The 26,687-nt window shown below is 39.3% G+C and overlaps 1 protein-coding gene across 26 annotated transcripts in view; it reads left to right on the forward strand.

Moving 5' to 3' along the window:
- Positions 1-26,687, forward strand: part of NRXN3 (neurexin 3) — a 1,019,488-nt gene that overhangs the window by 912,248 nt on the left and 80,553 nt on the right. The window lies entirely within an intron of this gene.

Here is a 26,687-nt window from a genome sequence, read left to right on the forward strand (position 1 = left end):
TATGCACATGGTCCTGGACAACTGGCTCTGGGTGACCCTACTTGAGTAGGGGTTTGGACTAGGTGACCTCCAGAGGTCCTTTCCAACCACAACTATTTTGTGACTCTGTTAGGTGCCTCTGACTGCAGTAGAATTTACAACTATTAGAGTAATTAATTCCTAGCCAAGGTTTAACAGTGCCCCTTTTGGTACTCTGTAAATCCAGATGGAAGCAGGACTGGAATTAATTGAGTTAGTAGCCTCAAAAACCCGATAGGTGATTTATAAAGTCTCAGCCAAATGAGGGGAAATTATCCTAGGTTTGGTCACTGTTTGTCACAAACTTTGAAAGAATTACAGTTCTTTCTCTGCCATGGTTAGTTCTAATTTTAGAAAAAATGTTTGTATGGTTACATCTCCAGAAGTATTAAGTCTGTGGTTCTTATCCTTCCCTCTATAATTTCTAAAGGCGGCAGAACTGTGTTTAGCTATAGCAGTGTAACAGAGAGAGCACTGGACCTTTTTGGGCTGGGTCAAGCTGGAAATAACAGTGGCTTACTTAAAGAGGAACTCTTTCAGAAAGCTTCCTGCCTAGCCTACATGGCAGCTCACTCAGCCTACAGAGACCATCGTGTACTGAAAGAGCATCAAGAAGATTTAATAAAGTGTCAAAGTGCTTCTAAAAACATGGTTAGAGCAGCGATTTCCTGGATACACATGCACCACAACAAATGGCCTCATCTTAGCTGATATTAAAGCAATAACTCTTTGACACTTCATGCTACCCGCTGAAAGAAAAATAAAGGTCAATATGTACCTCTATTACAACTTTCTGCATTTCAATATTGGGCCATTTTATTGCTGTCACAGCACAGATGGCTCGCCTTTCTTCCTTACTTTTGGTGGAATTTGATTCTGTCAGCTTAAGTTGCATTATTTGTGTGGTGAAAGTGAGAAGAAATTGTCTTTTTCTGTTTGGGCAGTATCTCCAGTCGTGGTTTTTCAGGTACCTAATGGTTATTTTATCTTGCTTGTGTTTGACATCACCATCATCACGCCTGCTTACAATTTTAGATCTAAGTGGTGGAAAAATCTAATAGAACAAGTTTGTTCGTTGGGGAACATAAAATATAGCTACCTAAGGCTATGAACAGTACAAATACAGTTAGTTATTACTTTGTTCCAGCCTTCTCTTTTCTGTTCAGAAATGAACAATTTTTCTTTGCTTTCATGGTTGTCCGAAGTTTAGCCTCTTCTCTCCTGATTCTGATCAACATGATTCAAGTGTTTTTCTGCTCGTTCCTTATATTTGATCATAAGAATCTTTCTGCTTCCCAGTACCATACACAAGTCAACAGCAGGTTGTTTTTCCAATCCTATGGAACTCTCCTGTCTCCATGATGCATGTCAGAAAGTTGTCAGAGGTTAGGCTGATGATGGTCTAAGGCAGCTGTTTATCAAGTCAATCCATGTTGTCACTTTTTTTTTTATTTTATTATCCATGTTTCTGTACCCATGTGTAATATCTTGTTTTGTGCTAAGATTGCAGACTCCTTGGGTTCAAAATGTACTTTTTATTCTGCACATGTAAATTACTTGGCACAGAATGGTTCTGACCCATTATAGAAATACCAAACATGATACATGTAAAAAATGCAACATAGCAAGAATCAGGGTAAAGAATTATTATTCTTACTCTATTAGGAGTATCTGTGCTATTTGTATTACTCATTTTCATACGTAGGTAACTAAAACTTCTCCTTTTTGAAACACATATAAAGCTTGTGCAGCATAGCAAGTCTATAATCTCAAAGTGATACAAAATCATGGGGAATTTCAGTAGGATTTTGATTTATACAAGACTTGTTAAAGAAGTACAGAAGAGCATGATAAATGCAAAGGTATCTTCTGTTTGTAGAATACACTAAGATACCTCCTGCAGTTAGGTAGTCTGAGTAATGACAGAAGTATTTTAGAGCACAGTTAGACTAAAACAGTTGGGAAAATGAAGTACTTTAAAAATACACAGTATTAGTTCAGACAAATGACATGCTCCAGTTTGTGAAGATCCCAAACATGGTCTATAGTCTTTGGCAAACAACCAAGACAAAGGGAATTGAGAGAATATTGCAGGAAATACCCAGTGGCAATGAAATTAGCATTTGAAATGTCTCTAATGTTTTGTTGTTTTTTTTTAATTTACAGTAACATTTCTGCAAGGCAGTGAAACTCAGATCAGTGGAGGACAGGCAGGATTTGAGTGAGAAACAGTTGAGATGTATGACTATGCTTTACTGCTGGGAAAATTTCTGTGATTCAGAGAGGCCTGGAAGGAAGATAACAAGAGCTGACCTTTTCTGTTAAATGAAAATAAAGAAGAAAAAGGTGTTTCAATTTGTGTTTGTTTCAGTGAGTTGCAAGTGGTGCTTGTGCTCTGCTGTTCCTGAGTGGAAGCACTGACTTGACTTTCTCACACATGGTTTTGTTCTGGATTTAAGTACAGTCTGTTCAGAAGTGACATGTGTTGTACTAAATTCTTGCTGCCTGTCTCAGGGCCCTGTCACACCAGACTCTTCTGTGATAATAATATCCTCTCAGGGACTTCTGCTTTGCCACGTTACCCCACAAAGACCTCAAAGACAAGCTGTTAACTTTTAAGTGTGGTACAGTAGCATGCCGTGCAAGCTGCTATTAGATAAGAGTCACTGTACTGAGCCACATCACATTCTTGCAAGACTGTCATATTTCTCGCAGTGTTACTTCATTAGTTAAAGGTCCTGGAATCCCACATGTCCCTATTTCCTGATTTAGAACACAGCTTCAATTATTAGTGAAGTACTACAGGGATTTTTTGTTTGGGAGACCTCTGTGAAAACAGGTTAAAGTGACACTCATTCTCTTGGCTTCTACTTCCATGTCACTTGCTTATGTGGTCAGAATTCTTTTCTGTGAGTTGCTGTTCAAAGCTTTTTTGGAGACTCTCCATATGCTTTTATGTGGCACATTCTGTCTGGTTCACAAGTGGGTCATTCTGTTTTAAAACAATTTGTGCAAAGATATCTTTGAAGTTAATTACTAAGTAAAGCTAGTCTAGAAAGCATGTATCATGATACACATCTTCCATTCAAAACACATCCAGTTCAGCAAATCCAAGAAGAAAACCACTCCAGATAATCTTCCATGTAATCTTCTAAGGCCCACTGACCTAGGGCACACCTCTAATATGTCTGGTCTATGGCACAGGTCGCTGGGACCCAAGATAAAACACTTTTCTGTGAAAAAGAGATCAGAATCCTTCTGGGAGGACAGATGGACTTCTGGTTATGTTCTCCATGAGGAACCAGAAACTATGTGCCCTGTTACATAGCCAGGGCATGCCTCAACCTGTTGAGATGAGGATAATGACACCAAACTGTTCAAACTGTACCTTGAAGTGACGAGCATAAATTACTTGTGGATGTTTTCAGCTATGATCTTACAGCCATAGAATGCCAGTGTATGATATATTATATGTAGAACGTTCTCTCTACGGAATAGAAGAGGAGATCTGCCCATTATCCATATGGAGAGTCCAACCCATTGAGGTGGCTTAGAATAAGGTTCTCAACCTTTATTTTTAACCATTAGGCTTTTCAGCCTTCTAACTATGTTTTCTATTGAGGGTCCAATAATCTTGATTAATGTCTTTCCATAACGTGCAGCTCCAGGCTAAATCCTTCCTTACAGTGTATATCACAAAGGAAAATAGCACAGAAGATTTGTCAGTCTAATTAGACTTTCACTGTCAGTAAGACAAATAAAATTGTCTCACCCTTGGTCTTACCTAGGTACTTTCCTTTACAGTCATAGATAATAATTTGGTGGAGAAAGAAATTGGCCTTTAATTTGGTTTTTGCTTCTTATAAGTCACTAGTGACATTTTCATCCCAAGACTGCAAAGCTCTAATGAAAAAAGAGCTTTTGATGAGTCTCTGCTTTAACGACTGACTTCATTGGCCCATTGGTACAACTGAGAATTACACAGTCTGGCTCTTATCCCTCCTTTTCTGCTTGTTCCTCTACTATTTTTTCTTAAAGAGACCAAAGCCCCCAAACTTTAACCATATTTCCAAAGGAGTGGAATCCTTGCTCCTATACTACAGTCCTGCATTGCTGCAGTGACATTCATAAAATGGCATTTACTTATTCACAGTCACATCTCTTCTGTGGTGATTAAATGGTAACGTGCTTTGAGCAGAGAAAGCAAGCAAAGTCTGGAAGCAAGAATCCAAATGTGGGATTGAAAATTTACATGCAGACTATTGTTCATGTAGGTTACAGAGTTACTAATTCAATAATACCAAATGACCTCTAAATACTTCACAAATATGTAGTACAGAAATAGATTTAGCGCACACTGAAATACAGAATTTTTGGTCTGTAATGTAGTAGCTATCTAATCAGAAACACATATATGATATGATAATGTTCTGTATGTGAGCATTAGATGTACGAGTGGTGTGGTGTGTTTAAATTATATTTATTGATGTAGTGTTCAGGATACTCAGATTACCTATAAAGCTCATATAATCTAAACTATGACCCTATATTTTCATTATTTCATCCACTTTTGCAGAAGACAGTTGTGCTGCACTTCTGAAAGTGCCATAGTGAGCCAGTTTTCTGGAAGTGCCATAGTGAGCCACAAGTTCTGTACCCATCCAAAAGAAGAGTGGGATTTTACTGTAATATTATTTTTCCAGCCTACGCTCCCAAGTGCTGACAAGTACTGATGATGAAAATAAACTCAGCCTTGTATTTCTGCTAAGCACAATTACAGTAATAAAGAATATTGTGTTCGTAAAACAGCTCATGCATATGCTGGTGTATACTGGGTGTATGCTGTCATTTGTTGACGTTATCACCAGTGGTATTTAAACATTTAACTTAGTAACCACTGTCAGCTCCAAATGGATATGTCTCTCTCCTGACTCCACGGAAGGGATTTGACTGAATGTGGCAAACTTGAGAGCCGCAAGTTGACACATAATATGATTTCTCAAAATATAGGTTACACTTACTCTTTGGATAACCTATTTTTATATAGTAGCATTGGCAAATAGTCACTTCAGCCACTCCTGGGTGTGTTCTGCTGGAATCCACATTGTCTTTTTATTTCTTCAGTCTAATAGTTTACAGATGGTCCAAGTTCCCTGATTCATTTATACAAGGATTAAGATCATATTGCCTCTAACTTCTGGATCTGAGCAATCATTTGGGTCTTGCAGGAAAATCTAAACTGGTGTTTTTGGCACGTGTACCCAGTTCTGCTCTACTGTGAATTTTGGAAATGAAGATTTGGCCCAGCATAAGAAGGGGAAGGGGAGGAGAGGAGGAGAAAGCGACTGGTCTAGCACTTTTCTAGAATTTCATCATTTTTTTAGATTTTTTCTCTAATTTTTTTTATCTTGATGAAGAACTTATTGAAACTTTTACCTGCTTTTAGATGACCAAAAAGCACACCGTTTTCTTTAATAAAAGGATAAGAAGCTGTAATAACAGCTGTAGTAAACTGATACTTGCCTTCTTCAGGCAGGTAGGCATACATTTCTCAGAAAATAACATTAATAACATCGGTGTGTACTTTTTTTTTCAGACCACAATATCCCTTTGTGCATTTAGATGTGTCATTTGCCCTGACAAAAAGAATTCTTGAAAGTCACGTGGAAGATTACTTTTAAAATCTGATTAATATAGCACTCAGGAACTAAGTTGACCATACATTTGATCCCAAGCCAAAAGAAAGAATGGGACAAGTGTGTTGTTCTAGGGTGGTTGTGTGGTGACAATATATGATGAAGAGATCCAATACTGCAAAAGCAATTACTTAGGAATAAATGAAGTAGAATCAATGGTTATAGCTCAAATATAGTTGGAGGATTTGCTCATGTTTTGTTATAGCATATCTCTTCCACTAGCTATTTATATACTTCAGGGAAATGCCTAGAAGCTACAGACATTGCTAGAATACTTCCAGCACATATAGTTCCATCTCATTTGTTTGTTTGGATTTTTTTAGAAGACTGGCTGAAAGGTGAGAATGTACCTCTTACTTTTACTAGCTTATTCATTTGAATGATAGCACAGAAATTGGAAACACATCCATGGTGTTGTGACAGACCTGCTTTCTGAAACCATCTAATTAATGCCTTGGATTTTCTGTAGAATGATGGTGTCGTTAACTAGCAGAAACAGAAGGATTTCTGTTAGTTTCTTTTTCATCTGTGGGATGAGTTGTCACTGATTTGCAAGATATGTCTGTCACAGTGCAGCTCATAAAAGTAGTGATTAGCAAGACATGCTATACAACCACCAATGCTTTATCTCCTCCCTTAGATGGCATATGAGTAGGTGGGATGTTGTTCATTTTGATCGCAAAATTACTTCTATTATATTCTGAAAGATAAGAATGTGTTTCCACAAAATTTTAAAGGGAAAATAAATCCAAGGGGGTGAGAAACTGGATTTCAATTCCTCTGTTATTGCACGGGATGTAAATGCTTTGCTTTTTTCTTACAGTACGTTTTTGGAGAAAGTATGGTCTGTTGGCTTTTCACCCTTACAATGACTCATGAAGGGACCCTCTTCCCTAATAATTGTTTTTAGAGTTTTCCACTGATGCTGTGTTGTCCATTTTACTGTATCTCAAATTGGGTATGCTAAGGAGATTGATTTGTAGATAAGGACACTTCCTGGGAATGCCAGTAGTTTATTAGGAGAGATGAACCAGAGAGTAGGAAATGTTGAAAATGCTCTAATGACTAAATGTATCCAAGTGGACAGAGAAAGGATAAATACTGAGGGGTAGACAAGGAACTAAGATCCAGAGGATGAGATACATTTGTCTTATAGAGATATGGGAAAGAAAAAGCAGGATTTCAAGATGGAGAGTGACATGGCTAGAGCTGGTAGGCTGGTGCTTCTAGCAACTATATTTTGGAGAGACAAAGGTTTTGGGAAAAGACAAACTCGTATCATATGGCTTAGTAACTGCTCTTCTACTTTTTAATCTTTACTTTGTTCCACACTCCATTTTTACCAAGGATAAAGTCTTTTATTTTTCCAAGCTATCAGGGACTCAGTTCAGTAGAACTACTGGCAGTGACATCTCAGGACCCATGGCTTCTTCCATGGCAGTTCAAAGTCAGGCAGAGCTGGGGTCACTCATCTAAAATGCACTCTTCCTCTCACATGCAACAGTTCTTTTCCAGTAACTGCTTCAAAGTAGGAAAAGTCATTCTTAGTGTAAAAAGCATCAGGTCAGGTAAGGACAAAAAAATTACTCTATATTGTGTTCTTTTAACATCCAAGCAATAGCCTCAGTGTCCAAACCATACATGGATATTTGCAGAAATAGCTTGAATTTAACATGGTCATAATAACTTTTTTTCCTGGAAGATGACCTCCAATGAAAGTATAAGGACATGAATGATTTTAATCTGTGGTAACAATGGAGAACCAGTCCTGACTGACTCCAGCAGCATAAATATACAAAATGACAGATTATCCTGCGGCCACCCTCCCTCCTGCCTGAGCACACACATACACGCTCAGTAGGACACAGCAAAATTCAAATTGGTCTTTATCTTTTGTCTGTTGTCCCAGTGATTAATGCTACTCTTGCTTGGAGACTAATCAAATGAGAGGAAATATGGAGAAAGAAATATGTATTTCTTAGACTGTTGTTATCAGTGTTATTATTATTCCTCTAATATATTATCCTCCTGTTAGAAGAACTTAATGCAGGAAGCGAGAGGTAAGAGCAAATTTGATGGTGAGAAGATGAATGGGGCAGGCCACAGCAAGTGGAACACAGGCATCTTTCAGAGGGAGGTGAGCTACCAAGCTGCTTTGAGGGTGTGGCATTTTAACTAGAAAGCTAAAAGGCTGTAGCAGGCTGGATATGGGTCCTAAGCCAGGAGCTACTAAGCCTTGCTTACTTAATTACAGTTTTCTAAGCCCTACTCAATTCACTCAGCATCCGTCAACAAATCTACTCTCTAAAGGGTACTTTACTTTCCCTGCTTAGTAAAATAAAGGTCACTGATCTATCTCACAACCAAGTTCATAGGCACTATTCTGATAGTATGGCTAATACCTTGTAAATTTTATCAGGTATTGTATTCTCTTTCCCTACTCCTTGGCCGAGGTCTTTCATAGTGGTACTAAGACCCTGTATTTCCAGTTTGATTTTAAAGACATGTACAGCATAGAGCAGAAAATGTACTCTGTGCTTTGGTAAAACCAGAAACAGATGTTTTGAATGCCTATAACTTAGATTTAAGTAGAAGGCCTGTCTTATGAGTGGGTAGGATTGCATTGCAATTGACTTGTTTACTTGGGATCTTCTTAGATATGGTAATTAAGAGGTCACACCTTATTTTTTTTTCCCTTTGAGCAGAGGAATATAGAAAGGAATAGCTGTAATAAAGGAACGGACTTGCTTGGGATTAAGAAGAGATGACTGAGAGAGGATTTTATCAGTGCATACAAAGTATCTTAAGGATGTGTGTCAAGAGGATGGGACCAGACTCTTTTCAGTGGTGCCTAGCAACAGGGCAAGGGGCAATGGGCACTGAAACAGGAAGTTCCATCTGAATATGAGGAAGAACTTCTTTACTCTATGGGTGACAAGACTGGAACAGGCTTCCCAGAGAGGTTGTGAGGTCTCTTTCTCTAGAGATATTCAAAACCAGCATGAACTTAATCCTGTGCAACCTGTTCTAGGTAAACCTGCTTTGGTAGGGGTTTTAGATTAGATGACCTCCAGAGGTCCCTTCCAACCCATATCATTCTGTGATCTGTGATACCTATGCATAGAAGCATTTTTTGGTAGGGCCAGTATTTCCTGGAGACTCTGCTTATTACTCTTTGCTGTGAGGATTTTAGCATAATGCCCTCTTGCTTCATGGAGTAGGCTGCAGACTTTCAAATATGTTTAGGGTCCAAATCTCACACATCGCTGTCTTAGCTCCAAATTGTTTGCATTTAGGCAGCAGTTAATCCTGCTGTTCTCTGCTAGAGCAATGCTGTGTGTATTAACACTTAAATTAGCAGGTAGGTCTCTAGTGCCCATGTTTGTTTCATTGTTATAAACACAGCCTCATTAGAGATATTCATAGAAAAACAAGCTGAAACTGATTCTGCGCTCCTAATACATGCCACTCTTCCCCTCACATTTGTCCCATATATGTTTCCCAGTTTATATATCTACTGAAATTGTCCTCTCACTGCCTAATGCATTGCCATTTACTCTGTCACACTTCAGACTTGCACAATTAACTCTTGTTCTTAAGTTTGTGAGCAATAGCTGTTCAGGTGGCTACTGCCGTCACCTGCTTGTCTTGTCTTGAGATTTAGCAATTAGTGAGAATGAAATTTAGAAATATGGATATGCTAGGCAGGTCAGAATATACAGCCTGACCCCCTGGAGTTCCTGAAGGCATCCAGCTTTTACAGCATTAGAGGAGAATCTATGCAGCAGAGCTTATGGGCTTCCTCCAGAGCCAGGAGGTTGGGCAGCTGGTCCCACTCTGTAACAGAGCTGTGTGTGGGTGCTGGGAATCAGCAGGATTTCCAGCTGCTAGGCTTATATAAATAAGAGTGCCAAGGTGGAAAGGAAAGATAGATAGAAGGAAGAAGGAGGGATGTGTGCTGTGTATATGCCTCAGAAAGAACCACTGCACTAGGAGACCCTCCTGTAGAGGACTTCTTCCACTCCCACATCTGACACGTTGTGAGGTATTGTTGCTTGCCTGAAGTTGTTTTAGTCCTGTTTATGGACTCAAGCACAGCAGAAAAATTTCTGCTTGCTTAGTTGTAGAATTTGTTGCCTTGGCAAGAAGCAGGAACCACTTAACAATCTACTGTGAAAAGGCTTAGTGTCTCTCTGGATGCCTCTCAGCTAATGTCCAATATTTGCGAGTCATTTATTTTGTCCTTTCTTAACTGAAGCCATGGAAATGGCATTAGCTTCTGCTCCATGTGATCCCTGGAAGGAAAGGAGGGAGGAAGTTGGCATGAACTGGAAAGGAGGGTGAGAGCCTGGCTATGGATTGTTAAGGACCAGGATCTGCAATGTTCACTTTGGCCTTAGGAAATGCTGTATCAACTGGAGTGAGTTGTAGCCCTGCAGCCTGCGTCTTGCTCTTGTATGATGGTTTGTTACATTGTTCAAGGTAGGTCCCTGGTTCAGATTCTGAGTCTGAATTGCCCTCTCACTTCCAAAAGGCCAGATTTCCTTTGACATGGCTTAGGAAGCTCTTCTGCTGCAATGCTGCTGCAGGCATTTGTGCTCTCCTGCTTACTATTGTAGTTGTGGACTCTAGGTATCAAAGTCAGCAAGAAAAACAGAAAGTTAATGACATCAGGGCTTCTGTTGTGAGGGGAAAAATAGGGTGAAATGAGGGCAATGTCATCACCTTTCCCCATGAGAGCAGACTGAACAGGGCAGAGGATGTAAATGACAGTTTACAACACCAAGGATCCTTCTAAAGGTGGAGAGGGGGCATGGCACAGGCTGCCTGTCCCTCTGCTTCTGTCAGGTTTGGTCACTTGGAATTTATTGACTCTTTCTCTTCTATTCTAACCTGATTTAATGACAGTTGTAGCTGAATGTCAGGAGGATGTGGGGATTTCATTTTTTGAAACTTTTTTCTGTTGTTCACAGTTCTTTCCTTGCTTTTTTGTCTTTCTGAAGCTGAAAGGCAGCTTCTATGGTGGCAATGAAAGGTGACAGTGGTTGGGCAGTATTGTACCCCATTTCTTCCAATAGGACATAGCAGAGAAAACAAGAGGAGTGATTACTATTATCCGTGGGTACAACTAAGCTCCATCTAAGAAGTTACATTTGCAATATCTGTCGTGTATATTGCCTTGGCATCTGAGAGCTTTGCAGCTCAAGAGCCCATCCACCTGCAGTGGTCCATAAATTCAGACTAAGGATGTGGGGAGAAATAATGATTATTAGTTCAAAACACCTATATACTTTACCTAGAATTCAGAAATGCACTTATTAATTACATCTCTTTGAGCCAGAAATTCTCTTCTTTTATCAGTATATTTTATTTATATGACTGATGCCTTTTACTGTAGACTTATATGGAGTTTAGACTGGGGCTAAATCATAACTTCATCATTGTTCGAGTCAGGGCATAATTCAGCAATCTCCTACAAATTCATCTATAGAAGGCAAGGACTTTAGAAGAAAAATCACTCCAGGACCCTGTCATTTCTCTTCCATTTTGATGTCCAGGAAGACCATTTAAAAGAGAAAAAAACACCCCAAACCACCACCACCCCCCAAAAAAAACCAAACCAAAACAAACAAACAACCAAACCAAACAAACAAAAACACCCACCAAAAAACAAAATGAAAAACCAACAAACAAAAAGCTCCAACTTCCTGAAAAAGAGGAGAGCTGGTTTTTATTTTGCAGATGTAAGCTGAATTAATAACTTGTTTGGGTTTTTTTTTTCTTATCATTCCTGCATTAATTGCCCAAGTTTACTTTCATGAAAGTGTGAGGTCTGGGAAGCCATATGAATTATGGCTTCAAAATTGTCAAAGATATCAGTTAATAGGAACGGCCATACTCTCTGTTACTAGAACCAAATTTTCTTTATTGTAAATCCTCATATAAGAAAATCTGGTGATCAGTTCTAAAACCTGTAGGATAATAGAAGGGAGGATGTGTTTATGAACATTGCTCTCCCTTCTGAAAATGCAAGCAATATTCTAATAGAAAATTCACTTCACTGAAGAAGAGTGTGATCATAAGCACTTGTTACTGGAAGTTGTACATAATATCCTGGAAGAGATATGGAGAAGTTAAATGTGGACTGTCCTGTAACTCTGGTATGGTGTCTGTAGTGGGACTGTGTTTTTCCTGATTGCTGTTTGTAGTGATTGCTCATTTAACCAGATCATATTGTTCCAGGTGCCATCTCTGCTCTATTTTAACATATCTGGCATGATTTTCCTTTGCACAGAGCAGTGAAATTTGGGCTGTAGCCCACATGGCAGCATCAGGAAACCAGTTTTAACTTGACTGACCTTGTTTGGCATCAGACTGTATGCAGAAGCTCAGCCATTCCTGATACTAGACATAGAATTTACTTTCCTACTTGTGTCTAATTTGGGAAAACTCAGAATTCTGTTATGCCTTTGACATAGTGCCAGGTAGAAGGATTTGTCTTAAGCAATCCCTTCAGCAAAATCTTCCTGAAGGGGGTAGGGCTGTGATTCTTTTTTTCTATAGCAAGGCAAATAGGTGAGTTTCAAATCCACTTGCCCAAAGGCTTTAGTCTCTGGGATAGACCTTGTGGCATCTGCTGAAGCACTGTGTAGGCATGCTAACAGTAATGAAAACAGCTGCTAACAAAATTTCTTTATTAAACACCTTACAAATTGTATCTAAGGATTGTTTATTTTCATCACAGATACACAGTTAATTGTAGGTTAGCACCTAATTATTGTTTAATAATGCATAGCTAAACCAGCAATAGTTTGGAATGGCAATGAAGGATGCTTTCAACATGACCATGAAACAAGAAGCAAAAACAAACCAAAGCAGGAAGTAATTAACCAAGCTGTCCTTACATCAGGACACCTCTAAAACAGATATTTAAGAAAAGGTTTCTGAATAATCAAATGATCTCAATAAGATCATTACCTCAACAATGGCCCCCTCTGACATGCAAAATGATATGCACTGATTAGTGAGAATCCTCCCCATCTGCATTTCATGGCCATACTTTGTGTATCTTGTGAGCATGTGCAAGCTCTTCTCATCCACAGAGACAGTAGGTGGTTTTGGTTTTTTTTCTTATTATTTTTCTGTCAAGGAAAGACAGGTAGTTCTGGACAACACTGAAGCACTGTCCAAACTGTCTAAATTAACTCAGCTTAGGCAGTGTTAAACATTCTCCATATTAACTTGTCCCATTGCTTATTGAAAAACAGGGAACATTGTCTATTATCTGAGATTAATTGGTTCACACATTACCTCATTTTAACATGATTGATAGAAGGTTATACTGTAACTGTCTTCAGAGGTAGCTGGGTTCAAATAGGCACAAGTGAACAGGCAATGCAAGTGGCCAACTTCAGTGGCAGAATCAAAGAGACTGAAAAGATGTTTGAGACACCAAGACTTTCCTTAGTGAATTTTACCATTTAGTAGGTCATCATTCACATGTCTCTGATCACTTCTTTAAACTGCCTCCTGGCAGAGCTGGAAGATCAGGACATACACATGTGCTTGAGCTGCTTCGGGTCACAGCCTGCACTGAAGTGCCAACCCCTTTAGATGAGCAGGTTACACTCCATGCAATGGAGCTGTGGAGGAATGGACACACGGGTCTTCTTTGTTGCCCTTGCTGCAGGGACAGTAACCTCTGGTGGGGATGCCAACATCTTCAACCACTGCCGCAACAGTAAAACATTATGTCAGTCAGAAATTTTTGTCATAAACGAGGCTATTTCTTAATATGGCAAGGCTTTTCAATGCCCTTGCAATGCTTTATTGAAGTTTCTCTGCATGGCATTCTGTAGTGCCAATTGAAGATACAGATCCAAACCTTTCAAAGGGATGCAGTACTTGCTTCAGCTGAATATCCTTTTTCCCTAGGTGTATTCACCTAATAACTTATTTCTGGGACTGCTATTCCTTCTGTGACAGTTCTGCCACTTTGAAGTCCTTCTTGAACCAGTGAGAGATTTTCATTAGTTGTCAAGGGTTTTCATTAAACTTATCTTTGGCTTTGACCTCTTACACTGATATCTCCCTATGTTGGCATCCCATGAGAATGGTTTATTCATTACTCCTTCTGTCTCAGATTAAAATCTTATGGCTTCTGAGGAATTTCTTGCTCTTTAAAAAAGAAAATTCAAGTGAAACTAGTTATTTCCTCGCCTAGGAATGCAATGTTTCTTATTAAAATACACCTCGAGTGGTACATCTGCATGGTCTTCTCGCTAAGGCTGAGATGCTTGCTGAGCCACTCAAGGCTTCTGTAAAAAAGATGAACTCATACGTGCTTTCCAGGCTATACTGTGTCGTCTCTTTCTGCAGACCTGAAAAACAAATCAAAGAAAAACCGTTTATGTCAAACTCTGGATTTTTTTTTCTTCTAAATTAAAAAAGGTTTTCTGAGATGTGGAGCATTTCTGAATGACCTCTGCTGTGCTTTCTGAAGCTGCTCTTCTATGGAGTGTTTATATGCTCTCAGTGGCAGCTGTCTCCCCCACAAAGAATTCACAGTAAAGTTGTTAGACTGCCAGGGCTCTGACTTAACCTTTTCTGTCTTGGTTTGCATGTTCTGGTTTTGGTGTTTGCTTTTTTTCCTTTACTCTCTTGCCATTACATCAAAGCACACTGCCTTTCTCCTTCTTTATACAGTTAACTTTCCACAATTCCTTGCTGCTTCTTCAGTGCTTCCATTTTTTGTTTATTTTAATGTCAGCTGAATACAAACCTAATCCACTGATATAAACTCAGTCAGATGGAATTGCTTTTCTGAGTCTCACAAATATTAGGGGCTCTGTAGCATCTCTGCCCCCTTTGAACAGGATGTGTCCTTCCGTTTCTAGCTGATTTGCAAAGTGCAAAGAGGATGAAGCTCTTTCCTGGGAAAATGGGAGGCACCTGCCTTATGGGAGGCACCTGCCTTGCAGGGCTTAGTTTTAATTTGATCAACAGGCTTAACAGACAGTCGCTGAGATCATGGAACAGCCAGGAGGTTTCTCAGGACACTGTTACCTTCCCAGTGCATCTGCTCGTGGATTTTGCGTGAGTGTGCTATGTTTTTCTTGGATTCTGTCCCTAGAGGTCGATTCCCAGAGCGTGATGAGTGACTGCCTTAAACTGCTATCGTGGTTAAGGTTCCTGCAAGCACTGTTTATGAAAACACTTAATCCTCTCAGGATGTTTATTATTCAATTAGCCATGGTAAAACATTTCCCAAAATATAAAATACTGGCACTTATTTGTTTAGAATCAGTTGCTTTTTTGTTTGCCTAGCTTTGGTTTTGTGTTACAGAACTACAAAAATACCCTCTGGTCAATCATACCTATTGTTTGCTGTTTTCTGTAATTCAGTTTTTCTTTCTTTTTCCAGACTAACCCATCTCATCCATGAGAACTGGTGGTCTAAAATTCAGTGTATACAGAAGAAGCAGGTTAAGTCAGCCTTCATTAAACTCTGTGCCTCTGTCTAGAATGCTCTCACTCACCTGTTAGCTAACTTCAAAGCCTAGTCACATGTAACTTCATATCAGTGTAGTCACAGCAGTGACTATAAAGAAGTGAAAACCTCTAGCTAACTATAGCTAGCTATAAATTGAAATAACCTGACTCTCTTCGTTCAAACTAGAATTAAACAAAGCATAAATTGTCCAATAACTGCACAAGAGAAATAATGAGAATGAATGAGAAAGCAAGCTTCTAATCTAGTTGTAAATTAATTTATACTAGCCTGCTACTTTTTCTTTTTGTGCTTTCTCCTATGAGGGGCAATGACATACTCAAGATCCAGATTGTAACTGTCCTCTGTCACCTCACGATGATATAAGAATTACATTGTATGGGCTACCCAGTGCAGCTCAAGAGCTGTTTCTCTTCTGTCAGTAAAACAGGACTTCATTTCACTCTTAAAATAAAGTCAGTTCATCATTTTTTTGATTGCTGAAGAAATTTTTAACTATGATAATCTGAGATTATTAGAATTGTTATTCTCTTTGCTGTCTGCCACTTGCTAGTGAGGACTTCCTTTCTGCTGAGGGAAGTGGCTCTTTGTGCAGGTAAGCTGTGGTCTAACACTTGCAGCTTGGGTAGGAAACCCCAAATTTGTTCTGGGTTGCTGATACTTGGAGGATGCTTTGGTCTTTTTTAGTTTTGTTTTGTTTTGTTTTTTTACTCAAGAGGACAGGGACTCTTCTGGAGGATAATTGTAATTGAACTAAAAGATGCTGAAAACGCCTTGAACTCTCAAAACTTCCTTTTGTTATCACCAGTCTTCTCAGTTGTCCAAACATAGTCTCTTCTGTAGCTCACTGAGCAATTTTTTGAGTGAAGAAATTTGTGTTTGGCATTGTGCTGATTCCATTCTTACTAGTAAATAAATAAATTGTGCAGTCTCCTTTCCTAGCACTGGTCAGTAGATAGGACACCAGAATTAACTCTCTAGGCCTGAACTATATGATTATAGGAGTCCATCATAGGAAAACCTTACATGAATCACTGGGTCGAGTCCCCCAGCTATTATAGACACCATTTTCTCTATTCTCCTCAATAACGTTTTGTTTCCAGACTTTGCCTGACATTTCAGCATTATATTGCTCAAGGCACTTTAACCCCTATACCAAGGTTCCTTCCTTATGTGATGTGGCATTAGTATTTCCTTTTTCTTCTTTTGTAAAGTGTTTTCAGATGTATGGCTGAAAAATACTAATTAATTTCTTGTATTAGTACTGTCATATTATATCTGACAGATCCTTCCTGCCAGAGCCTAAAGGAACCTGCTGTCAGCTGACACATCTTCATGAAGAACGATGCAGAACACTGGAAATAACAACAAATTCCTTTATTTGGGATTATTTTTTTTTTATTTAATGCACCAGAAACCCAGCAGGCAGAGTCAGGAATAATGAGCTGTTTTTCTGACCCTGTAGAAATTAATATTGTCCTTGACAGGACTCTGCTAACTAGCAAATTGAAAGTACACTTGACCTGGCTCACAAGCATGGTCTTGTGGTAAAATGGGTGCTGTCTGCCCTCAGCCTGGAGCTGCAGAGATAAATGGAAATGCATGTACAGCTCAGCACTTGCCACTGCTGGGATTGAAGGTAACCACAGCAGACAATGAGCTGTACACACTGTGTTGCTATTCTGAGTTGTGCAAAAATAACTTCCATTTTCTTTTTTGAGTGCTGTCTTCTTGTCCTGCCCAGCACTGTTCTTCCAGAGCCTTACACAAGCCAGCACAAACATATTAGCATTTCTTGGACAAGCCTCCGCTTTTTACTACAGAGAAGCAAGGGACACTATGGTCTTTGAGAGCAAGTGGGTGCATATCCAACAAATGGGTATTGCCTGGCACAATTATTCTGGTGCAGGAAACTTGTCTGACTCTTTCCAATGGCTGGAGTCACCTAAAGAGCATTGGTCAGAAATTCTGCTGGCTATTCTCAGACTTGGGATTTTTTGTTCTCACTGGAAAGCCATTCGCGTCCCTCCATCCTGCAGTGTCACAGATGTAAAAGGATGAGTCACTTCTTTGGGCCATCAGATTTGTGTACCTTTAATGAAAATGAATGTTTGAAAAAGGACGAAGTGTGGCCTGAGCTCTAGATCAGAGATAAGAACAATAGGTAGAGATTCTGAGCACTTATGCTGTCAAACAAAATGTGATATCAGTCTCCTTAGCACATTTTTACACACAGGCAGGCTATGTTGCGGACCTTACACTTCTTCTTTTTAATAAATTACTAGACCTGTATTGCAAACAGGTATATCACATAATTATAACAGTAGTACTACACTAAGCCTGTGTGCAGCTGATCCTTTGTCTTTTTGTTCCTGGTGCATATTTGTATAATTGTTTCTTTGTGCTATGTAAAACTTTAATTGCAAATACCAGTACTGTGCCAGCATAGGATCATGTGGTATCTGTGGATTACCAACAGCTACCAAATGCTGTTAGTAACTGTTTGATCTGTCAAAACTGAATGCAAATGTTGGACTGGTGTTTGAGTGGGTGTTGAAACATAAAGTGAGGTGTATTACTAAATAATATCAGCTTGAATTAAAATATCTCATTTGAACTTTTAATGGGAGGGGGAAGAATTTTCAGTCAATGTCATTTCTTAACTTCAGTGATTCATTCTTGTATGACAATGACTTTTTGTCACTTTATAGTGAGTTCTAGTTACCTCTTATCAGCCTCTGCTTGCTCATATGTCTGGTATCTGTACCATACAGGAAAAGGATTATTGCTATTCTTAAATTAATTCTTGCAGTACTCTTTAATGCATGGATAATTTGTTTGTATCTTAGCCTCTGTAAAAGCTTTCCTCTGTATGGCCTTCATTTTATTTAGAGGCTGCAGGAAAATTCTCCTTTAACATTGCAGACCTAAAAATTCCAACTAGTTTTGTCATCTCCTGACAGCACTGCTCTCAAGACAGTTTTACCTCTTGCTTTCCTAATTTTTGCTCTCTATATAAGAAACCCTGAGGCTGGAATGTTGTGTTTCTCCTCTCTATCAAAATGTGTGTCTCAGAAACACTGTCCCCAACTGGAAGGACCTTAAAGGTGATTCAGACTTTGAGCGTCAGAGCAACTTCTAATACTTCCTTGGCTATTATTAGATGACAAGCTTCTGCATTGCTGGCATGTGTAAGCACCAGTGATACTGTGCTCACTGAGATGGAAGGAGTATTTTAAAAGGAAAGATGAATCATTTTGCTAGTGTATAGGTTTTCCTTAACCCCTTGAAGGCTTCACCTGTTTTTGTAAAACAGCTGTGAATAAGTCATATGAATAAGAGACCATATTTACTGCCTCTAGATTTCCAGAACATATCCAGTGTAAATCACTAGTGGTGGAGAGTCAATATAATTTGCAAGATTTCTGTGGTTTATGTGAAATAAGTGGGTAGATGTTATATTATGCCATATTTTATAGCTGATTTAGTGCACTTGGCTTTGCACTTCATCTGCTAAAGCCTTCAGTAAACCTACCACTGGTTTGGGTTTTAGCAATGGTGGAGCAAATTGGCAAGAACTAGTAGTAGTAGTGACCTATAGCTTGGTAGAATTGATCCCTCATTTGTCAAATGTTGCACTGTGTCTCTCAGCTGAACAGAAGTATTGATATAATCTTTTCTTCCTCAAGTTCATGTAAGACATGGCTTCAGCTCACATCTCCATTTTAGAGTCACTTTTTCACATGCTGAACTTGTAATCCTTTCTGTCAGGACAGCAGGATACTTGAAGCATATTCTGGCACCATTTTGCCTTCCTCGAGTGCTTCTCTCAGGAAGAGACTCAGTAACTGAAGTTCAGAGGCTGAAGGCTGGCTGGCAGCCTTCATAATTCTCACAGGGCTTAAACCCAAGTGTTGCTAGGAATTTCAGGGTTATAGTCTCAAGCTAGAAAATTCAGGTAGACCACATGCCAATGCAGCTAATAAAAGATGCAGGGAACATGGAAGTTGGTCCTTCGTAACATCTGCTATGTCAGCCAGGATGCTGTCTTCCACTAGATTTGACATCTGAGCCATACAGAATATTTAATAATCTTACTGGAACAAGCTGGAAAAATCCAGTATCCTGAACTTTCCTTATTAACTGGAAGAGTCATTCTTTTAATGAAGAGTCACAAGACTGGAAATTCATGTGGAAGTGCATCTGAAAGAAGAACATCTGGGAAACTATTGGTTACCCAGTTGTTGGGGTGTTTTTTATACTGTTGCTGCTGTGAATATACCAGAGCACATCTGAAGTACTTTGGCAAAGGACTAACTCTCCAGAGAACACTCCTTCTGCATGGGTAGGCATGTTCCTCGGTGAAGTGGCTCTACACAACCCCTTGGTACCGTCTCCTGCCTATGGAGGATGTTTGCCACCGGACCAATCCAAGGGAAAAGATGATCCAGTAGCAATGAGGTGAAGGTTGGAGAAACTTATTTGACAGTAGTGCACCACTGCCTATTGCCTGGCATTTTCAGCCAATGGATAGTGACTGCACAGAGCTAGTTGTGCTGCACTAGGACTTCAAGGGATGATTGCGTTAGCCTAGGGATGACATAAATATATGGAAGCACTGCCACAGCAACTTGTTTGTTTCGGGTCAAGGCACTGCAAATGCCCCTAGGTAATCAGATCCAATAAAAACACTGGCTGCCTTGACCTTTGAAGCTAATGAATTGTGTTGCAATCAGTTACACTCTTTTTCTTTCACACTTTTTCTTTCATCTCCCTCTTTCTCCCTTTAATTTATACACTCCAATGGTAATGCAAATTTTCTTCATTTACAACTGAGGATAAAAAGGTTTTCCATAGGAATTGTTATTTTCTTTTCTAAACAGATGGATATATTAATAAAGAGAGATTTTTATATGGTCTTCTATTTAATGGCTAAGGAATTGAATATTAGTGAAAAGAACTACACCTCAGATACTGATCTTTTATTTTTAGCCAAATAATGTGAACACCATAGACAGCTATGGGGTAATCTGTTTGGTTTACTGTATTGAAGAGTATCTTAACTGATCCAGTGCATAAAAGCTTTGCCAAATTGCACAGATCTATTAATTTTTTGCTTGTAGTACACTGTTTTTTTTACAAAAATTCTTTATGTGGCTTCGGAATATATTACACTAACAATCCTTCTTGTATACACTAATGTTTTATATTACTGAAGGCATAACTTCCGACGTTTTCTGAAAGATCCCAATATCGTAGATACTAAAGGATAGAGCCTATAACCTAAGAAGCTTCCTAACTTGAGAAGGAGAGTTAAAGCCTTTAAATCTGAAATCACTAATTGAAATCTTGTCCATAAAAAATCAAGAACTTGATCACTGAAATACCCTCATTGTTCTTTCCTGTATGTGTACACATTGAGAATGTGACCAGAGTGGGCATTGGACTGTTCCCTTTAAATGGCACCTTTATGCTGAGGCCAGGGATATATGACTTTGGGGAAAATATGTTGTCTTAATGAAGAATATTATTCCTACAGAATAGGATTATGGCCTACTGATAGAAAGATATTTGCAATGGGAAATCTTTGGCAGTGTTGAAATTCACTGTTGCTGAGCTTTTTAAAATATAGATTCTCTAAAGTCTTAAAAGGGTTGGGGTTTTTTAATAATATTTGCAGTGCCAGAGTGATGCTGTTGAAAGCTGAGTTGAAGAAAGTGTGCTGTCAATTCTGCAACTCACACAGGTTGTTCACATACTTCTCCTATGCAGCTATCAGTGTGGTCATACACAGGAGAGGGGAGATAACGATTTTCCATCAAATGGCCATCCTTCTGCTTTTTGTAACATTGCCAGTCAGAAGCCTATGGAGTATGGCTTCTGCTGCAGTACAGAATGATTAATCACCAGCTAGGAAGGAAGAGCTGCTTACTTCCCTATTCCATGTAGAAATAGTAGAGCTTTGACGTGTAGGTTGATGCCAGCACAACAGGTCCTCCCAAACTCTCTAACGCTGGGGGATACTCAGTAATGTTCCAGAGTGGAAAGCCATGTTTAATTTGCATATGAATTCACATACATATTTTAGCCATAATGTAATCCTGAAGTATTGCTGATTTGTGCTTTGCTCTTCTATAAGAAACAATCAGCTATGAAATCAACACCATTTATACCAGAATGCTGTAAAGACAAGTTGCAGGGTGCTTCTGTATGTGCAGTGAATCATGACTGCATAGGGTCTCTGCTGATCCCAGCTTCCCAACCTCTTTGCTCAGTCATTCTCGTGAATGATGCAGAACTACAAGAGGAAAAAATACTTCCATCTCCCACCTCTTCTAATAGCTAGTTGTCATTTTGTCTCCTTGAAACTTCTCGTTCCTGCTTCTCTCTAGCCTACCTCTCACCCAGGATCACTGTTCCTGTGAGAGAAGAAGCTGGGACAAAAGCTTATGATCTTCCTCTCTGCCAAAGGAAAGTATGTTTTCCAGGTGAATAGGAATGATGAAGTGAAAGAAAGCAATTTTTCCATCTATTCACAGATTTCACGGAATATGCTGAGTTGGAAGGGACCCACAAGGATCATCGAGTCCAGCTCTTAGCTTTAGCACAGGACCATCCCCAAGAATCACACCATGTGCCTGAGAGAATCATCCAAATGCTTCTTGAATTCTGGCAGGCTTGGTGCTGTGACCACCTCCCTGGGGAGCCTGTTCCAGTCCCCAACCACCCTCTGAGTGAAGAACCTTTTTCTAATATCCAACCTAAACCCCTCCTGACACAACTTTAGGCCATTCCCTTACGTTCTATCACTGGTCACCATAGGGAAGAGATTGGTGCCTGCCCTTCCTCTTCCCCTCAGAAGGAAGTTGTAGACTGCAATGAGGTCTTCCCTCAGTCTCCTTCAGGCTGAACAGACCAAGTGACCTCAGCCACTTCTATTGTGGTGCCCAAAACTGCACACAATATTCAAGATGAGGCCACCCCAGTGCAGAGCAGAGCAGGACAATCCCCTCCCTCGACCGGCTGGCGATGCTTTGCCTGATGCCTCCCCAGGACACAGTTGGCCCTCCTGGTTGCCAGGGCACTGCTGACTCATATTCAACGTGCCATTGACCAGGACTCCCAGGTCTCTTTCCATGGCACTGCTTTCCAGCATCTCATTCCCCAGTCTGTACGTACATCTGGGGTTGTCCCATCCCAGGTGCAGAATCTGGCACTTTCCCTTGTTGAACTTCATATGGCTGGGGATTGCCCAGTCCTCTAATTTGTTGAGGTCTCTCTTCAAGGCCTCCCTGCTTTCAAGGGAGTCAACAGCTCCTCCCAGTTTTGTGTCATCTTCAAACTTGCTTAGTGTCCCTTCCAATCCTTTGTCCAAGTCCATTATGAAGATGTTGAAGAGCACAGGGCCTAAGATGGAGTCCTGTGGAACCCCATTAGTGACAGGTTGCCAGTCTGATGTTACCCCATTCACTCATACCTTCTGTGCTCAACCTGTGATCCAATTCTGCTATGCAGTTATTGCCTTTAAAATATTGTGTAAGGTGCTTGGATACTGCAAAAGCATGGTACAAGAGTTCTCTCATATAGGACAAATCCACTGCCCTGTTCCTGTGTATAAGAAGTGACTGTTAACAGAATGTAATGTAGGTTCCTGTGGTCACTGCTAGATGTGAGTACCGGATGCTTATTCTAAATGGGATTATCTAATCTGCTATAGTAGGAGACTGAATAGTAGATGAGAGAAACTAGTGTTCTCTCCAGGTACGTGAAGGGGCAGAATACTGTAATGGGAGGGACTGACTGATGCTCTGATCTGCTTTGGCAAAGACTGTGCTACGTATAGATTTTTCTGAACTGCTTAGTAGAAAATTGGAGGAAGTGACTTAAGAAGGCAACAGGAGAGTCAGTTATCAACTGGAGTCTTTCAAAAAGGCAAACAATTTTCTTGTTCTTTTCTATATAGTGACTTCTACATTGTGCCCTGTCACAGCTTCCATTTTTTGTATTTGACAGCTTAGCCTTTTCCTTTAAATACAGAAATCCAAGAGCAGAGTACTAGTGTGCTACCGTGCATGTCCCCAGTTGCCACTAAGTGTTGAAGTCTGCCTTGGACTGAGGCCAGAATAGATGCCTCCAGGCTGGACAGCTCTGAAGCACATGGAAACTAGATAAGTCATGTATGAAAATCAAAGTGTATCAGTTCTGTAGTCAAAAAAGAAAGAAGCAACCAAAATTAGGAATCCCAGCTCTCCAGAAAAAGTAAGGTCAGACTTGGCTTTCTAAATAAGACACACAGTAATCAAAAGACTTTTAGCCGATATGTACAATTTCTACTCTTTTTCCTCTGAAGACACCATCCTTAAGAAATGTTCAATATTACTTGAAACATGCAGTTTAAAACACTTAGTTTTCTCATGCATATTTTGGAATTGAACCTGCTTGTAATATACTTTTACAAAATAAAGGGAAACTGGAATCATATGCTTCTATTTGTCTTCATAGCTAAACAAACTGTTTTACACATACACACATGGATATATAAAATATATATTAAATGGATCCATATATATTCATATATATGGATATATAAAACCATATATATATAGGCTATCATAGCACAAAACTGGAAATCAGATCAACCTGAACCTGTTTTCAGATCAGCTGCTGCCCTGCTTTGTGATGTTGAATTTGACACTTGAACTCTAACTTTCTGGTCATAAAGTGTGAAGATATATCTTTCCTAGGATAGTGCTCCATTAACTTAGTGGTCATAAAATACCTTGAGACTGGATGAAAGTTTGTAGAGGAATGCGGGGTAGTGTGATGTCAGATAGGAGGCACAGGACCTAGGACCATCCAGGAACTTCGGAGGAGAACATCTTGTAGAATAACCTTAGATTGAGACAGTTTGTTTCACTGTGGAATGTTATAAAATGCCTTCAGTAGGAGCACACCAGGAGTGGTGATGGTTCTACTCAAAAAAGGCAGGCAAAAGGCAGGGAAATAGGCTGAAAGGATATGTGGTGACCATCTGCTGAGATCTTTCCATGTATTTGTTGGGAACTATTTCAGCTGTTCTGACAGCCTGCCTGAAAGGATCAAAACAACCTGCCTCATGCAGGCATCAGCAATAGTAGCAGAGAACAATGATCCTAGGCTCTTAAGTTATCTGAAGCTGTGTTCTAGAAAGGAAGCTTTCTCTCGGTTTCCTTGATAACAAACCATTTCAACCAGGGCTTCTACCATGATTCTCTTGTGATGTGCTTTTGAGGTAGATATGTACTCTTCTCTCAGAGATAGGAAAGTAAATGCAGAAGCTCAAGTGTTTCGCGTAAGGCTGCAGAGTGAATCTGTGCCATGCCAGAGGATGAATCCAGAGTATATGACTCAATTCAATTACTGTGACTAGGTGGTGCTGTCTCTGATGGATGCAGTCATTTCAGTTACTGCTTATGGCTTAAAATAGGCATCAAACAGGTGTTTTAGCTCGTGTAGTACCCACCTTGTTTCCTCAGTGTTGTGGCCTATTCCCATTTGCCCAAGAGCATTTCTGATACAGTCAGCATTTTTCTTGCAGCTGTTTTCTTTTTTTTTTTTATTTATAATGAGGGTACAAAGAAGATCATGAAACCACCTGCTCAATCTAGATAGACATCTGTCTGATCAATTCTTTAAAAAAAAACTTCTAAAAATGAAGATTCTACAACTTCCTTGTAAAAATCTTTTCAATGTTTATTCACCTTTGTCTTTAGAAAATTCATCCTATCTGAAATCTCCATTTCTTCAAATTAAGCTCATAATTCTTGTCATGTCCATCTTGCAAGTCATGTTCTTTTCAGCACACTTTTACATATTTTAAGACTACTGCCATGTTCAGGCCCAAGCTTCCAGGCTGAAAAACAGGTTATTTTATCTTTCTTCTGGGCTCTATTTTCTAGAGCTCTGATTGTTCTTGTTACTGTGTCCTTGACAGTCTCCAGCTGTTTGCCCTGTAACTTCACAGGCTCTGTAGCATTCAAACACAGTGTTCAAGAGAAAGATGTACTAACATTGAATACATTGTACAGGAGACAGGACTAGACCTCTGTTTTGTATTTGTGCAATAAACTATAGGTGTATTTATACACCTTGGTTTATTGTTCCCCATTTTAACATCAGCATGAGTTTTTTGACTGCTGCGTATCCTGCAATGTTCTCTTATGTCTAGGTCCTCCTTTTCACAACTGCTGCAAGGCTGATCACTCCTCATTCTGCAGTCAGGCAGATTTATTCTAACCTAGTGTAGAAATTGCATTTACCTTTATTGGATTGCACCTCTTATATTTTCAATGATTTTTCCAAATTTCCAATTTCAAAATCAGTTTGAAGTAAATTCTGGTTTTCAGTTTTGCTGCAAATTCCCAGTTTGATTAACCTGAAGATTTTATTAAACCATCTTTTATTTTATCCTCCAGGTCCTAAATAAATTAAGCATTAATACCAAAAGCAGGACAAACCTACTTAATATAGCCTTCCATTTTAATTCAGAACTACTGCTAATTATTCTCAGAATATGATTTTTTAGTTGGCTTTGTGCCATTGTATAGGAGTATGTTTCCCTGTGGCATGTGAGACCCTGTTAAAGGGTATAACATATTCTAGTTTTACCCTCATCAACAGTCTATGGAGAAAACTGGCTTTGACAGAGCTTGGTTTTGAAAAATCCAATCGTTCTCAGTTGTTGTTACTCACCCCCTCATTGTCTTACAAACATTTTCAGTTTGAAAATTCTTCCCATCTTTTCCAGTACTTGAATACTGAAGCTGATAATCTCATAGAAAAATTACAGGAGGGATCACGATCCTGAATTTCCCTCTCTAGTACCTGCCAAGTCACTGACTTTAACAAGTGAATTGTTTAGAAGTCCTTACTGTCTGCAATAAAAGGATAATGATTATTACAGGTGGAATATCAGAATCAGGATGTTCAGTAAATTATCCCTGTGTTGGTTTGACAGTGAAGGAATAAAGCGAGAAGTTACACTTCCTAGAATGCACTAAAGAGTTATGGAGTAATTTCTTGGAAACTGTTCTGTGATGGAAGATACATGCCTCAAACCTGCATTTTTCCGGAAGACAGAGATCAGAATATTCTAAGGGAATGGGTCCTTAGATTAACAAAAAGAAGTTTTGAATATAATAGAGGAGTAACAACTCAAAATGAAACTCCTTAACAACTCAAAATAAAAAAGACTCATTGAAATAACTGCTGTAGAACAGAAACAGAGTACACATTATTTTGATACATATTTATGTAGCCCAGTGATTGTGACTTTAGGAAAGTTGGTTGGATTGGTAATTAAATGAATTTACTGTATGAAACAGTACCTGAGTTAATATAATATGAGAGTGAGAATCTGGGATTGACTTTCTCCAATCTGCCAGTATTAATCCATACAGTGGGTGTAGTAAAACAAATAAATG

Source organism: Neopelma chrysocephalum, unplaced genomic scaffold (assembly GCF_003984885.1).
Source record: "Neopelma chrysocephalum unplaced genomic scaffold, ASM398488v2 Primary Assembly neopelma1_24, whole genome shotgun sequence".
Lineage (NCBI taxonomy): Eukaryota > Metazoa > Chordata > Aves > Passeriformes > Pipridae > Neopelma > Neopelma chrysocephalum.